The sequence below is a fragment of the Bison bison genome, unplaced genomic scaffold, assembly GCF_000754665.1.
Source record: "Bison bison bison isolate TAMUID 2011002044 unplaced genomic scaffold, Bison_UMD1.0 scf7180017860456, whole genome shotgun sequence".
In the NCBI taxonomy this organism is placed as follows: Eukaryota; Metazoa; Chordata; class Mammalia; order Artiodactyla; family Bovidae; genus Bison; species Bison bison.
The window spans coordinates 2,406,588-2,423,564 of NW_011491028.1; the positions used below are offsets into that span (position 1 = coordinate 2,406,588).

The 16,977-nt window shown below is 37.8% G+C and overlaps 1 protein-coding gene across 3 annotated transcripts in view; it reads left to right on the forward strand.

The window, feature by feature from the left end:
* Positions 1 to 16,977, forward strand: part of PRKG1 (protein kinase, cGMP-dependent, type I) — a 1,420,729-nt gene that overhangs the window by 1,349,871 nt on the left and 53,881 nt on the right. The gene's annotated exons all lie outside the window — the stretch shown is intronic.

A 16,977-nucleotide genomic window follows, 5' to 3' on the forward strand; every position in this document is an offset into this window, starting at 1 on the left:
GGGGGGGGGGGGCGGGGGGGGGGGGGGGGGAATGAATACATAATCCTAAATTGCAAGAGATCTCATATTTTGTCAGACACCTGTTCTTAGTGGAAGAGAATTTTAACATGTGGTCCTTGAAGCAGATTGAAGAATTATTGTTATTCATTATTATTCGTGAAGTATAGCCAAAGGAAGATAGTGTATGAAGGCAACATGAAGACAGGAGTTAGTTCCAAACTCCTCTCACATCATTTGTAAGATTTTCAGCCCCATTTCATGAGTAATACCGATAAGGAAATACTTCTTATCCAGCCAACACTTGGTGGTAACACTTAAGAGTCTTTTCTTTCCCTTGAGGTACAACAGAGGATAAAATGTATTCAATTCAGAAATGACATATAGATTGTACAAACGGAAGGCAGTTTTCTCACAAGAACTAATTACACATAATAATATTAAAAGCCCTAAATAGGAGAAACATCTGTAAATATCATACCAGGTTGACAAGTACCCAAAAGTTTCCTCTTTTCAATTCCTGATGAAGTTGTAGTGCGCATGTGCCCAGTTATATTATTATTGTTTCTCTATGGGTAATGAGGGAGACATTGTTTTGTACGCAATGGAAAACTGATCATTTTTCCATGTTACTTCTTAACTTTATGTTTCTGATTTCAGATCTCCTTCCCCTTCCAGAGGAAGTTAGCGATGCCATAGCTTTAAATGCCTGTTTTAGCTGCAAAACTCAAATGTTCACTTTCTGTTAGAAAATCTAAAGCAGGTGGTATACATTTTCTCATGATTTGGAATTCTTTAAAGGCACGTCAATCTGAAGTTCAAGTGTGGGTAGGTTAAGCCGAAGTCATCATCCTGGTAACATTCTTCCAAATGAAAAGAAAACCTTTCTTCTGAAATGCAGTTTTCTGTGCAATTGTAGTTCTCAATTGCATCACTGCCATAAACATTACAGCCTCATTTTCATTTACTTGGTCTAAGTTTCCCAACTGATTTGGATTTTCAATAGAAAGTAAAAGATGTGAAATGAAGAGGTAGCAGCTAAACCAGGAATTTAAGCCACTGCACTGCTGATCTCAGAAAGAATCTGGTCTGGAAGGAGGAGACCTGAACTTAAAGGGGCCACAGCTGTTGCTGTTAAAACTTTTAGGGAGTATCATTTGACTTGGAAGCCTCTGCTTTTTTGCATTTGTCCCAACCAGGCAACCCTTATTTAAAAAGTGATCAAATCAAGCCTGAGAATGAGAGGCCTATGTTTCAGGTTTTTCTCTTGTGGTTCGTAATGCTCTTCTGTGTATTTCCTGCTAGGCTGTGTACCTGCTCCTCTTTACTAAGTAAGCTTCTCGAAGAGCACATGGCACAGTGCCAGGCACATAAAGAAAGAGATGTTTGATTTTAGTGGAGCACACAGACATGGAATGATAACAGTAGAATTATATGCATGGTGAAGATGCTCTTCTTGATCGTGCTCTTATGTGTCCATGTCTGGAGGACTATGGGCCTTAGTCAGAACCTGTGCAATACAGACCAGGCTCTTCAGGTCAGCATCCCTAGGTGGAAATAGACCACTGATAATAATTGCTAAAATTGCTAAAATGGATATCCATGAAATGACTGCAATAAGTGGATTCCAAAGCCTTATTGTGTCACCTTCATCTCAAAAACATTTAGCTTTTTTAATGAGTATTTTTCCACTGCCATAAAACAGCCCCATGCGATGTTAACTGTATCATATATTATAAGCATAGCTAATAAATTCATGTAACATGATGAAATGTTGCAAATGTGCTTTGATGGAGCCTAAAAAAAAAAGAAAACAGATCTTTTGTGTCTTTTTTTTCTTCTATTGTCATTTGTCAGTAAAATGATAAAGAAGGAATTTTCTCTTTCTTCAATTTATTTTATCTCCAAAACTCTCCTCTGGGAATGTTCCTCTAATAAACATTATTCAGTGGGGTGAAGACATTATGCTCTAATAAGCCTTTATCAAAGGAGTGTTATAATTAGTTACCAAAGGCAAGCAAGTAAAAGGTTGGACATTCAGCCATCCCTCTCTGAACCTTTGTACCTTTGCAGGTACAACTCTTTGGTCCAGAATGGGGCATGCTCAGTTTCACCCACATGTTAATAAACCCGTGAGATCCTCTGTGCCACTAGAACTTGACCAAGTCTTAGTCTTGTTTCCCAATGAACTGCCCTCAAGGTGACTTTACAAAGTGACACATATTAAGTAAAGCCCCAGGAAAATGGGAGAGGGGTCTGTTTGTGGGGTTAAGTCACTGAGCAGCTTCTTGGCAATTCTGATTTTGGCAACGATTCGTCCTCGGAAAGGACGCCCTCACACTTTCTGCGAATGCCTCTCAAGACTGGGTTTCAGGCATTTCCAGGCTCTGGATTACCATGGTTACTGTCTGACTCTGTATCTATTGCTTGACTGGGAATAAGAGCATGGTGATGTATGCTCTGCCTCTCAAGCTCAGGGAATAGTTGAAGGTAAGATCTTGTTCTGAAGCAACATGAGAGCTTTGTGCTTTTCTTTCATCCACATGACAACTCATAAATTCCATATTCTCTAAGAGTAACTCTCAGTAAAATTGAAAAAAGCTATATTAAATTTCAAAAGGAGACCCTCACATACTCAAAAGACATGAAATTGTATTATACAGCAGCAGTAGAAAGAGTTAACAATATCTCATGGGAGCATCATAACCACCAATGAAATCATTGTAATTAAATTGAATATAAAGAAAAGAAGTAAAATATCAACTTTATGGCATATTTGCACGTTCCTAAATTAATTTTTATCTCTATATAGTAACATACCATTTATTTCTAGTTGGATTGCTAATCTACTATCTAGATCCTAGTCTAGTGGAGAAAAAGACAACTTAGAACACAGCCATGGACAGAAAGATCAGGCAATTAGTAATAACAAGGAAAAGCACTTTGCATGCAATAAAACGTCCATGGGAGGTAGTGATCGTTTTATTATTATTTATTGCTTAGTTTTCTTTCTCATATATTGTCTCATTTACTATAACTCAATGGAGTTGGTTTGGTTAGCATGTCCATCAAAGAAAGAAAAGTGAGGCACAGAGGGATCCTGTGGCTATTGAAACTCTCATTGCCACTGAATAATGGAGCTAAGATTTGTCCAAAGGCTTCCCCAGTGGCTCAGTGGTAAAGAATCCACCTGCGATGCAGGAGATGAAGGAGAATGTGGGTTAGACCCCTCAGTTAGGAAGATCCCCTGAAAAAGGAAATGGCAACTCCCTCCAGTATTCTTGCCTGGAAAATCCCATGGATAGAGGAGCTTGGTGGGCTACAGTCCATGGGGTCACAAAGAGTTGGACATGACTGAGCATGCATATAGTTTAATCATTTTATTTTATTGCCTCTGGAGGTACTCACTGATTGCAAAAAGTATAAATATTATAGTTGCAATTATAACAAATGTGGCTATCTGGTTTTATAGCTTGCAGAAAATGAGTGTGTCTGGATTGGAAATGGGAGATAAGATGGATAGGCTTCCTATCAACAGATAATACCTAAAAATCGAGCAACTAATAACAAATACTATAGAAGTTTTATTAAAGTTATCTTAAATAGAGGTAACAGCACACTAATTCCTTGTATAAAATGATGGTCTGGGGTCATCTTCTGAATGCTCTACTATATTCACTAAATTATGCTTTAAATGGTTTGAAAGAAAGTAATCCATCCTAGAAATATTGATCCCCCATAATAAACAAATGATCTCATTTGTTATGTCACCTAAGAAAGACCTTTATTTTAAAAAAGTGACAAATCTACATGGTAATTAGAAGGGAGACGCTTTGATAATCATTTTCTAAAAAGATGGTGCTAGATAATTGGGGTCTTACTATTAAAGAAATGGAGAAGGAAATGGCAAACCACTCCAATATCCTTGCCTGGAGGATCCCATGGACAGAGGATCCTGGTGGGCTGCAGTCCAGAGGGTCGCAAAGAGCTGGACATGACTGAGCAACTAACACTATTAAAGAAATAGTCACACTTATCAGTATGCTTCAAAGATCCAGGGTCTAGAAAGTATCCACCTTAGACAACTTTCCGTAAAACTTAAACTAACGATTGAAGAGCTTTTTACCTGTCAGTAGATTCTTGATCTGATGCTAGATATGGTCTCATTTGTTATGTCACCTAAGATAGGTCTTCCTGAACAAATTGTCCAGCAGTACTCTAAACTGTCATATTTAAGATTAGACAGAGAGGATAGACTTCTACTCCGTATATATAAATGTGTCCTAGACAAACTTGACAAGGCCCGCAAGTGTAACGTTAGCAGCCTGAAACTTAAAACTGCAGTAATTCTTATTGATGATTTTTTTTTTACATCTTTATTTTCTAATTAGCAAGTAACGCTCTAGAAATTAATAATCATGTTCACTGAAACTATTTCAAATCTTGTGTCTTACATTAAACATAGATTTGAGCCTTATTTCAGCTTCATACATAGGCTGGAACACAATTTATAGACATGAAAATAGTTAACTTTGTGCAAGTCGAATAACTCACTCCATCAACATCATCTTGTGGCCCATGCTAGTGACTTGATTCTCCACTGACTTCGGCAAGAAAGGCCGGTAGCAATCCAGTTTCTGAAATGGGTATCAATGTAACAGTGGATGTGTTGGCACCAGAATGTCAGTGTATTAACTTTTTAAAAGATAAAACCGCACAGACTAACTCACACTAGTCTCCCTTATTACCTATTTTCTATTATTTTTCTGAAGTGGTATCTTTATGCAAATAGCATAATAGTATAATTTCATTATTACTGAAATTTCCTTTGCAGTCAGTGAAAATAAGCACTACTAAAAATAGATTTTCTCAATTTGTAATTATTTCTCTCATGTTTTATATATTGTATATATTTACACTGAGGTTCCATCTGTTTTTCCTATATACCTAGCCACATACCACGAGTTGTATAGAAAGGATGAAACTCTGATTGCTCAGCTTCCTGAAGGAAAGCCCCCTGTTCTCTGCAGCCCCACCCCATGAATCCCCCAGTTCCCTCTAGTTCACTTTGCTGGACGCCTGCTCACAGGTGCCAAGACACAGTACCAGTTCCTAAATTCAGGTCATCAGTGTCCTGTTCTAAAGGGGAAGAAGAAAGGTTTTCTGTCCTCTGCACTGCTGTCGTTTCAGCAAAGTTACAAAAAGGCAAATCAGACACTGTCTGTTCTCTGAACATGATAAGTGAACATCAAACACCCATATCGTTAAACCTAGTAGAGAGAGGGAAGTCAAAGTGATGCTCTCATCACAAGTATAGCTTGTTCTCTTATCAAAAGACCAGATTAATCCACCAACACTGTGTGAATTTGGTTAGCTGCTAACTCCTGAGAGAAAATCTAGTAATTTATTCAATGAGGAAAAGGAAGTCATAAAAAGAGAATTGAGTATAGGATGTGGCCAAGATGTCAGCTCTATCCCTGGAAAATCTGTAAGGAAATGAAAGTCAAATATGGAAAAAAATATTCTCTACCCTGATGCTGGAAAAGATTGAGGGCAGGAGGAGAAGGGGATGACAGAGGATGAGATGGTTGGATGGCATCACTGACTCAATGGACATGAGTATGGGTAAACTCCGGGAGTTGGTGACGGACAGGCAGGCCTGGCATGCTGTGGTTCATGGGGTCACAAAGAGTCGGACACGACTGAGCAACTGAACTGAACTGAATTGAACCTGTTAAGTGGTATAAAGAATAACTATAATAGGCCTAAATGCCCCTCCCAATTTCCTTCATTTCACACTATTATTTATTAACTATAAAAAATAAAACTGATATAGTGCTATTCAATTATATTTATACAAGTGTCAAGTAAGGAGCTTTACCATGTGGTTCCCTGGTGGCTCAGAGGTTAAAGCATCTGCCTCCAATGCGGGAGACCTAGGTTCGATCCCTGGGTTGGGAAGATCCCCTGGAAAAGGAAATGGTAACACCTACTCCATTATTCTTGCCTGGAGAATCCCATGGACAGAGAAGCCTGGTAGTCTACAGTCCACGGGGTTGCTAAGAGTCGGACACAACTGAGCAACTTCACTTCACTTAAGATACATCAAATGCATCATTTTTATTTTAGGTACACAGTCTGCAACTTCCTATTGAAAGAACCACTTAGTATCCTATGCAATCTGTTGGTATGTAGGTAGTCCTCTTTTAAAACCATTGTGAAAAGCACAAAATATGACCAATATGTGTTAACTCAGGAGTGAAGTTCCATTTACATGTTACAGCAGTATTTATTTCATTTTAATTACATTTCAATGTAGTTGCTTTACAATGTGTTTTTACTGTACAGCAAAGTGAGTCAGCTATAGGTATACATGCATCTTCTCTCTTTTGAGTTTCCTTCCCATTGAGGTCAGCACAGAGCACTGAGTAGATTTCCCTGTGCAATGCAGTGGGTTCTCCTTAGTTATCTATTTTATACATAGTAGCAGTAGTGTATATACATCAATCCCAATCTCCCAATTTACTCCACCCACCATAGCAGTATTTATCTAAACCAACAGTATAGCTAAAGTGAAATTTGATTAATCCTGGACTTCCATGACAACTGTGGCATATACTCAGAGAAACAATTACTGTAATGACTCTGCTGCTGCTGCTGAGTCGCTTCAGTCGTGTCCGACTCTGTGTGATCCCATAGACGGCAGCCCACCAGGCTCCCCCATCCCTGGGATTCTCCAGGCAAGAACACTGGAGTGGGTTGCCATTTCCCTCTCCAGTGCATGAAAGTGAAAAGTGAAAGGGAAGTCGCTCAGTCGTGTCTGACCCTCAGCGACCCCATGGACTGCAGCCTACCAGGCTCCTCCATCCATGGGATTTTCCAGGCAAGAGTACTGGAGTGGGGTGCCATTGCCTTCTCCCTGTAATGACTCTATACCCATATGAAAAAGAGGCAGTGATTTGAGGATAATGAGTTGTTCCACCATTATCTCTCCACTCCTATCATTTGTGTAAAAATGTATGGAAAGATAGTAGTTTTGAATATTGTAGCCATCTGTGCTAATCTTAACCAGTATATTTTATGATGATACTTTTGAATTATTGAGCAGAAACCTTAGCAGTGTGGAAATGTAGAATACCTTTGTAAAGTTAATTCATTTTGAGGGGGATGCATTTATAAGGTAAAAATTATGGAGAAGACCACATTGTAATACAGTCCTTTTGTATTTGTTGGTTTCTGTAAGTATGTACTCTGTTAAATACTATGCAGTTATTATCTGAGCCAGATGATCAAGGTCTGAGTCATTAGTGATAAATCATATAGATAGCATATATCCTTGACACGATGTGATGAAAAAGGCACTTGACCTCTATGGTCCACCCCCTAAAACTTAGAACTTGAGTGAAATCATGAGAAAAACATCAAATAAATCAGAATTGAGAAATATTCTACAAAACACCTGACTGGTACTGCTTAAAACTGTCAAGGTCATCATGAACAAGGCAAGTCTGAGAAAGAGCATAGCCAAAGAGAATCTAAGGACATATAGTAGTTAAACACAGTATGGATGGGCTCCTGGAACAGACAATGGTCATTAGGTAAAACCCAAGAAAATCTGAACAAAATATGGAAATCAATTTTTTTAAGCCTCAGACCCTATAGTTTGCTTAATTATTCAGTTGTATTGGCTGCAGCATAGAACAATGCCAGATTTTGCATTTAGATGGCAATGACTTGATAACAAATAGGTGGTATTCCCTGAGCCTTCATTTGCTTAAATGCATAATCACTGTTACTGAACTATGTGACATGGGGAAATTTTTGCTCAACTTTCTTCTTTTCCACTTAATATTCTCTCTACTAAGAAAAAGACATACAGGCTTTCCCTGTGTCAAGATTGGGTGGTATTCTCCAGACCACTTGAGAATAACTGCTTAGAACTATGGATACATTTCCCTGTGATACTTGTACCCTTTGTAATAGATGTCTGTCACATATGTATCAAATTTAATATTAGTAATCTTAATTTACATATGATCATTAGTCTTGATATTAAGAGCTGTATAGACACATCTATTAACCTTACTTTAAAATACTAATACCTGGTCCAAAATCCTACCATTGTATCAAGGTCTGTTTTTAAATCAACCCATAATTCTGATGTGAATCCTGGGTTACAGGGCATCTCTGGTATATTACAGTGTTATGGGGAAATGCGTTAACAGTTCTATTTTGAACATCAAGACATATCTTGACCAACTGGTTAGTCAGGGGTCTTCTGCCTACTTTTGCTGAGAGCAAGACTCCCTTAAACAAAAATTTCTGTAATGTTTCTTGAAATGAGAGCTTCAGGAGTCAGGGATTGGAGAGCAGGATTGGTGCACAAAGAGGCAAAAGAGAAGCTGTGGGAACCAAGACTGTGCGTCACATGTGTATTTCCCAGAATGGTCAGGCTGCAAGTGAACTTATAGACCTGTCTAACACAAACCCTGCATCTTACAGAAATGAGAATGTGTTGCTCAGGCTCGGTCCTGGGCCAACTCCTGATCACTTCTTTTCCTGTATTCCTAGAGGTCAGGGAGAGTGGCTTCTAGTCTTATTTTCTTCTTGCTACACACTGAATCTTACTGCCTTATCTTCCTTTGGCTTGCTGTGACCATGGCCACATCCCCAAGCTCTTTGCTCTGAAGTTCACGTACAATCGTTCAGAAATAAAGGGGAGCCATGAAAATTGAGGTACATAGCAAAGGCCCTGAATTTAGAAGTAAAAGCTGACCCCTAGTGTTCATTTGAAGAAGGAAATGGCAACCCACTCCAGTGTTCTTGCCTGGAAAATCCCAGGAATGAGGGAGCCTGGTGGGCTGCCATCTATGGGGTCAAACAGAGTCGGACATGACTGAAGCGACTTAGCAGCAGCCGTGTTCATTTAAGTCTTACCTAATCCTTCTGATCCTAGTTCAATCTTCTGACTGATCCCTTGATAAAGATTATAATTAAGACTAATTATGACATTTAACTAAGCTTAAAATTTCTCTTATTTATTTCAATATTTAAACCCCATATAAAAATAATGGATAAGAAAAGGGAAAGAGCTCTTAATTTGGGGGTAGAAAAGATATTTTCATATTTGAGGAGAAAACTTGGGCTGTCTTTACCCATCCCTTCTCTAGAAATGTTATCTATGGCAAACACTGTCTTCATGGAAATTGGAGGCAAGTTCTGCTGTAATGAAGATTTACTCCGGAGCACAAGAGGCAATAAGTGAGGATGGATATGCTTTCCACAGGCAGAGGGGTTGGAGCAGTGAAGGCAGAAACAATCATTTTTACCTACCTCCTTTCCCTTAAACTTCAACTTCCTGGCCTTTGCTGTGCCAGTCTGGACCATCCTAGTCCATAAGAGTGAAAAGTGAAAGTGAAGTCGCTTAGTCGTGTTCGACTCTTTGCAACCCCATAGACTGTAGCCTACCAGGCTTCTCCATTCATGGGGTTTTCCAGGCCAGAATACTGGAGTGGGTTGCCATTTCCTTCTCCAGGGGATCTTTCCCACCCAGGGATCGAACCTAGATCTCCCACATTGTGGGCAGATGCTTTACCCTCTGAGCCACCAGAGAAGCCCTAGTCCATAGTCATAAGCAAAAGCCTCAGAATGAGATTCTGAGACATAGGAAAGGGAGAAGGAGGGATGTTAATATGCACGGAGATGAGAGAAAACCCTCAGGTCACTAGTCTCTGATGGCTGTCCACTTACATGAAAGAAATACTATTCTGGCATAATGTTGGAGACTGCATGCTTTTCTTCTTTGAATACATACATGCAAGTATCTGCATTCTCTAAATAAAAAATAATAATTGCTGAATAACTAAATAAATAACTTTATTATGGGCTAGTGACTCTGTTTAAGTAACAAACACCAATAAGAAAAAAATCTTTAATTCCTTTCTTGCTAGTTTTTTTCATGGCAATAGATATTTACTTTGGCCCTTATTTCAGAAAAATTAAAATTCCTTTCAAATTACTACACAGACTCTCTTTAAAAACAGAATAACTAAAATGCATGATGGTCAATATATTTCAAGCTAATGCTGGGTAGCTTATTCCTCATTTTCACAAATGCAGCTTTAATGTTTGGATTTTTAAAACTTCTCTCTTGAGCAGCAGTGTACTTTCATTCTGAGTCCTTTTATTTAATCAGAACACACGCACCCATAGGCCACATCAAAGACAAGGAGGCATCAGTACTCAGATAGGAGTCACATTCTTGATGTAAATGTGTAACAAAGTAGTATATTATTCAAATATATTTTATAACTTATATGTTTGCCTTTATTTTACAAATACCAGAATTAAAAAAAAAAACTGTGATGATAGAATCAGATAGTAAAAAGGATTACAGATAGTAAGTCAAAATGCCAGTCACTTATGCCTGCACCTTTGTGACTTCGGCCAAGTCACTTACCATCTCTGGACTTTGTTCTTTCATTTTTGTAAAATGTGAAGGTTGGGTGAGAGGACCTCGCAGTGGCGGTGATCTAGATTTTGAACCACGGTAGTATCTTACTACTTTGAGATAAAAGCATCTTTAAAGTTGTCTGATTCTCTATCTTGTTTAAGATGAAATTAAATTTTAGAGAATAAGTGTAAATATGCTACAATGTGAAACATGCCCAAGGTTTTTAGTTCCATTTCTTCTAGTGCTTAATTACTGAAATCAATCACTTATCAGCAGCTGGTCTGCTGCTGCTGCTGCTGCTAAGTCACTTCAGTTGTGTCCGACTCTGTGTGACCCCAGAGACGGCAGCCCACCAGGCTCCCCCGTCCCTGGGATTCTCTAGGCAAGAAACCCAGTTGCAAAATAGAAGTAAAAATATTTGTTATCCCATCTTCACAGAGAATCAGGAAGGATAAATTAAATGAGAGACATTTTAGAGTCCTTGGAAGAAAGTGCTTCTTAAATTAAAAAAAAAAAAATTGCATTACTATCATTCTTATTAGGCAGCAGATATGAGTAATGCAATCTTCCTGTGTATTCCTGTTGGCTGTATCTTCTCAAGGGAATGCATTTGAAAAATAAGTAGAACTATTTCATGGCTAGAGTACTTAAAAAAAAAAACTTTTCTGAAAAAAACACAATTTTGAAAGTACAGAAAGCAAACTAATGCTATCTCAAATTCCCTGAAGAAGAGATTATACTTTCTGGAGAAAACTGACATAATGAAATACTTTATATTCATTAAGTTACTTTCAAACTTTTATTTCTTCAAGTTTTTGCCACTACTCCTAAAAGATAGTGACTATACCTGTATGCTTTACAGCCAGACAAATTAAAGATCATTTCTTTTTGTTTAGAAGTATATGAATAGGGTTTCTAATGTTTAAAGAGTTTTTTTTTCCCCAAAACTTACAGTAATAATAGATTTTCATAAAAATGTTATTTGAAAAATGTTATTTCAATAGGAAATATTGAAATATTATTAAACCTCCCTATTAAACCTTAAAAAATAAAATAGTTCACAGTTTTCTAATGAAGTCAGAAGATTCTGCTTTTAAAGTTAGTTTAACAATGAGACTTTCAAATAAAACAATTATATTAATAAGAGATGACTGATGACTTGCTTATAGATTTAAGGACTATCCATTTTTCTTTTAGTGACTAAGCTTATTTAATTACAAACATTTTAGAATCAGGGAATAGGACATGTAGTAACTACGTTCATATTCACAAAATGTTAATGTAGCACAATGAGGCGATAGTCCCAGTAGTTTAAACCCAAATCACATCTGTGTTAAATAAGTATTATTGGTCCAGTTTCCAATTCTGTTTTCTCTGTATATATAGTTAATGTCTGGCTGAATCTGTATTTACTCTTCAAGATTAAAAATTAATGCACCAAGTTTTATTAAATCAGGAATTATTATTGCCTAAAATCCTATGTACCAAATAAGTGTTTATTCAGTAGATGGCCAACATTATAGCTTGCATGTGTCCTAGACCAGGTATATATTTTGTGCTTAAGGCTAACTTTTGAAGATTTCTTACCTCCTTTAACTATTTCTGTAAATATTTATTTATAGGTATTAATGTTCTTTGATCACATAAAAAGTGAAAGGATTCCTAGGCATTCATCTGAACATTTAAGTAAGCTAGGTTTCTGACTATATCTATACAACTTTTCCCTATTTACTTAAGTGTATGTTGATACTTTTACAAAGGCCTAAATGTTGAAGAATTCATGACTTGGAAGTACTAAGTCACCGGCAGAGCCAGAATCACAAGTCACGAACTTCTGTTTGTAGGATAGGGTGTGCTCTTGCATTATTTTTAAGTCTAGCATCGACATTGTCTCCTTGAATCTCATCTTACCTATTAAAAGTTATAGAGTAAAAAACTTAGTCATAGATGAGAGTGCATGTGTATTTACTGAAACATTTTATAGATTCCCCCAAGTCTGATAAAACTAAACAGGAAATAAAAATATACCCAAGAGGAGATAGCACAGGCAAGCAGTGGTGACTGATCTGCATGTGGGTTAAAATATACTAGGATTCCATTTGATTTTCCTTGGAGACACTTAAGAGTAGACTTCTGAAACAGATTTAAATTATAGATTTTGCTAGAGTCAATAGGGCCACACTAGCCTTTTGTGTCATTGTCGTTTAGTTACTGGCATTTGTATCCCATCTGGATGTCCCTTTGGATTCTTGGACCTTACCTTCAAAATGCACCTTCTATTGTTTGCTTTGTAAATTAACACTGAGCCATTTCTGCTATTGCAGTATCAACATGAAGATAACATTTTAAGTTTCATACATTTTTATACCGGGTTGTACTTTGTTTTCAGTATTAAGAAGAGACGTTTGCTTCTTAATAATAGTGGTCAGTATAAAGACTAGAACCTAATTCTGTTATCTTGAAATGATGACAGAGTTGATTCATTGACCTATGGCAACAGCAAGAAAAAAATTGTGAATAATAAAGGACATCTGAATTTTACTCTTGATTTGTGTAAGCTGGTGATATTGGAAGAGATGTGGTTTTGGATAGAGAAAGATAGGTTAAGATTATCCTAGTATTATTTTTGTTTCTAGATTTTGCGTATGTGTCTATGTCTCATCATCTTTACAGCTGCAGCTTTATTTACATTCTCATTGCTTTTAGAACTTCCTTTGGTGTATAAGGAGAAATGAAGAGAGAAGGTGAAAATGTAGGCAACTTTGTTTCTTTCTAGCAGTTCTTACAAGTTCCATATGTCACTATTTAAAGAGTACCCTGTACAGATTAGTGCTTGTGGATTCTGATCATCAAAGTGCCAGGTGAATCATATTGTCAGGCATGTTTAAGAAATGCTGCTGCTGCTGCTGCTGCTAAATCGCTTCAGTCATGTCCGACCCCATAGACGGCAGCCCATTAGGCTCCCCTGTCCCTGGCATTCTCCAGGCAAGAACACTGGAGTGGGTTGCCATTTCCTTCTCCAGTGTTTAAGAAATGATATATTATCTATTTCACCCCACACATTTATTCTCTTGTTGTTGTTATTTTCAGGTTGTTAACCTATTCTGAGGGTTTGTAAGCTCCTTGAAGTCACAGAGTATGTCAGTGTTTGCACTTTTAAGGAAGAGAATCCATTGCTCTCACCCTGTGTTTAAAAAGTTAATGAATATACTTGTATTCATTTGTTCATTCAATATGGTTGACCCTTGAACAATATGAGTGTGAACTGTGAGGATCCTCAGATCTGCAGATTTTTTTCAGCAGTAAATCCTACATGATGCACTTGGTTGAACCGGTAGATACGGAGCTGTAGATTTGGGAAAACTGTGGCTATGGAAGGCCCACTGTTAATTATACATGAGTTTCTGATTGTTGGAGGGTCAGCACCCCTAACCTTTGCACTGTTCAAGGGTCAACTGTAAATAATAGTATTATTTTTAAAAATACGTACCTCTAAGTTAAGGAACACTAGAAAATATACTTTATACTTCTTGCCAGATTTTAAGCAATCAAACATCAGGAATTGTATGCCCTCTTGTTCAGTTGCTCAGTTGTGCCTGACTCTTTACTACCCCCATAGACTGCAGCACATTAGGCTTCCCTGTCCTTCACTAGCTCCCAAATTTGCTCAAACTCATGTCCATTGAGTCAATGATGCCATCAACCATCTCATCCTCTGTTGTCCCATTCTCCTCCTGCCCTCAATCTTTCTGAGCATCAGGGTCTTTTCCAATGAGCTGGCTCTTTGCATCAGGTGGCCGAAGTATTACTTCAGCTTCAATCCTTCCAAGGAATATTCATGGTTGCCTTACTGTCCCTCTCATAAACACTTTTGCACAGATATATTTTAGATTTGAGTGAATCTGGGCCTAATTCCTTGGACCTGGTAGGCTGCAGTAGTAAGTAAGCTACGAACTCGTGCTCCACATTTATGTCCTTTAGACAAAAGATGTTTTATAGGACAAGAGCCATTTACCTAGCCAACTTATTTTGTCTCCTTTGTCATTCAAAATCATCAACTGTAAGGGCTGTAAAACATAACTGAGGTATTAAAATTATTTTCAAATAATTTCTAAGTAACAAGAAAGAATGAAAATATCCCTTCACTTATGAGCTGGAGTGGTTAGACACCTAAAGAAGCTAAATCATCTCTAGTTTGGCTTTTTTACAAAGGTCTCTTCAGATGGTGATTTCCATGTTAAAAAACATGGCTATTTATTCAAAAAGGAAAGGTGTACAGAGTCTCCATGATGAAGAGACTTCCTAAAGAGTAACCTTAAAGAGAAAAAAAAGACATGAAATACTAAGCAACATTTCCTGGCTTGGAAAAGAAAGCGCTCTGACAGTGTTTTTGTATTCTTTGTCTTCCCCAAAAATCATGACCTGAGGCCAGTGGGAACAGAATGGAGGATTAAGCACACAATTACCAAATTGCCCCTTCAAAAGGTATTTCACCAACCACTACAGAACAAATCACCCAATTAAAGGAAGTATTTTAAAAATTCACCTAGAAATAATAGCAAAGTAATTAGTAAAGTTTTGCATCCTGTATATGTCTTTCTTTATCAATGTATTTTTTTAAAACCGTGTTAGCCATTACAAAGCTATTTTTCATTCCTATTGTTCTAGTACAACAGGGATAGGAGTCAAGACCAAGTGATAAGAGTCCACAGTACTCTTGCCATGAATGCATCACACTCCAGACTCATTGGAAAATTACTGATTTTCTTGGATCAATTTAATCCAACCCAGAATTATCTGGCTTCTGGAACCTCCTGAGACTTTCAGAGGGGTTAGCACTATTGTTCTCAACCCTTAACTGTTCATCAGAATCACCCAGAGAGTCAGCCAGGGAGCTGTAAAAGTGTATAGATAATATGATACTTCTTCCAGACATTGCTGATTTACTAGCCCTGTGGTGGGACCCCTATTAAGTGGTTTCTAAAAGATGCTCAGGAAGTTCTGATGTGCAGCAAATGGCTGAAGATGACTTGTTTGGATATTTCCAGACCAATTTTCCAAAGCTCAAATATAAGGATGTGGGTCGGTGGGTGGGTGGGGGACATTGCAAGAGCTTAAGTAATAACACCATATTGTAAATATATAAAATGGTGTCAGAGTAGTCTGAAACAGTTTACTCCCTTAGTATCTGAAATTTCTAAATCCAGCAAGCACATGGAATATTATTCAAAAAAAAGTCATTAAGAATTTGACTGCCAGGAAATGCTTGAACACATACAAACACTGTCATTGGGTCTGATCCCAACAGATGTCCCTTTTAGACACCTGTTGGAGTGAACTGTGCCACTGACCCTTTAAATGGGATGGAGCTTTAATTTTCCAAAAGCAGGGACCCAGTTGGAATGCTAGAAATGCACATTTGTTGCTTATGTTCCATTCTAGTAAACCATCTCCTGAAGAATTATGTTGATCTCTTGATTGTGTAGTTAATGAGATAAGTCTACAAATAGCATTCAGATTGACTAGCAGTCTTATTTATAGAGGTGTACTGGAAGGAGTTGATTTCCCATAATCAGCTAATAAGGAGAAGCAATGTTATTTTTACCTTCTCAAGAGTCTTTCAAGAATTGATGTGTGAAAAACGAGAACTGTCCTCGTAAACTGGAAACTGTTGAAAGCTCACCTAGAAAGCTATTTCGCATTTCTCCTAAGTGGGGAGTCTGGATTTGTGTTTGATCATAATGGAATAGCTAACATGTTAGCACAGCTTAACACCAAACATGCCTGTGGATGATTCTTTCCAAAACCCGACATAAACAAGCTGTCTTAGTATCCTTATTTCAGGCACGTTCATCATGTCTATCTATAGCATACTACTGAATCAGGTACTGCCTGGTTGAAGGTCATGGATTACACATAGCTATTCAAATACTTTATTTTTGAGACAGCTGAATTACTCCCTGACCTGACTTTAGTGAGTGGGAGGATCATCTTTATGCCTTCCTGCCCTTTCTAAAAATAGTAGAGCCTTTTAACAAGGAGATATTTTAAGCAGCTCATATTCACTTGTCTCATCAGGAGACACTTATTTTGGCCACTTGCATGTGTCCAATTTGCCTGTCTGAAGAGTTAGACTTTTGAAGGCTACTCTGTGCTCCTCCACACCACTCATATAAGAAACTGGCAAGCCTAAAGACACTGGGATTACTAGCTGAGAGTCAGTGGGTAATTACAAACGAAGGGAAGACACTTTTTAGGAATGTGAATATGCTTCTGAAACCATCCATTTCAGATATTTCCACATCAGTCCTCAGCTGTTTGGATCTGTTTTCATAAAACCTGGCTGTGACTGCACTCCAGAGACCTCAATGATCTTGCCACTTTTAATAATTATTAATAGGAGCCACTGCCAGCCTGTGGATAAGGGAACCTAATGAGAAACTGCCATCCAAAAACTGAACTGCAAAAACAAAGCCAAGCAAAACCAAACAATCCAAAACAAAACCAAAAGAGAACAACACAAACAA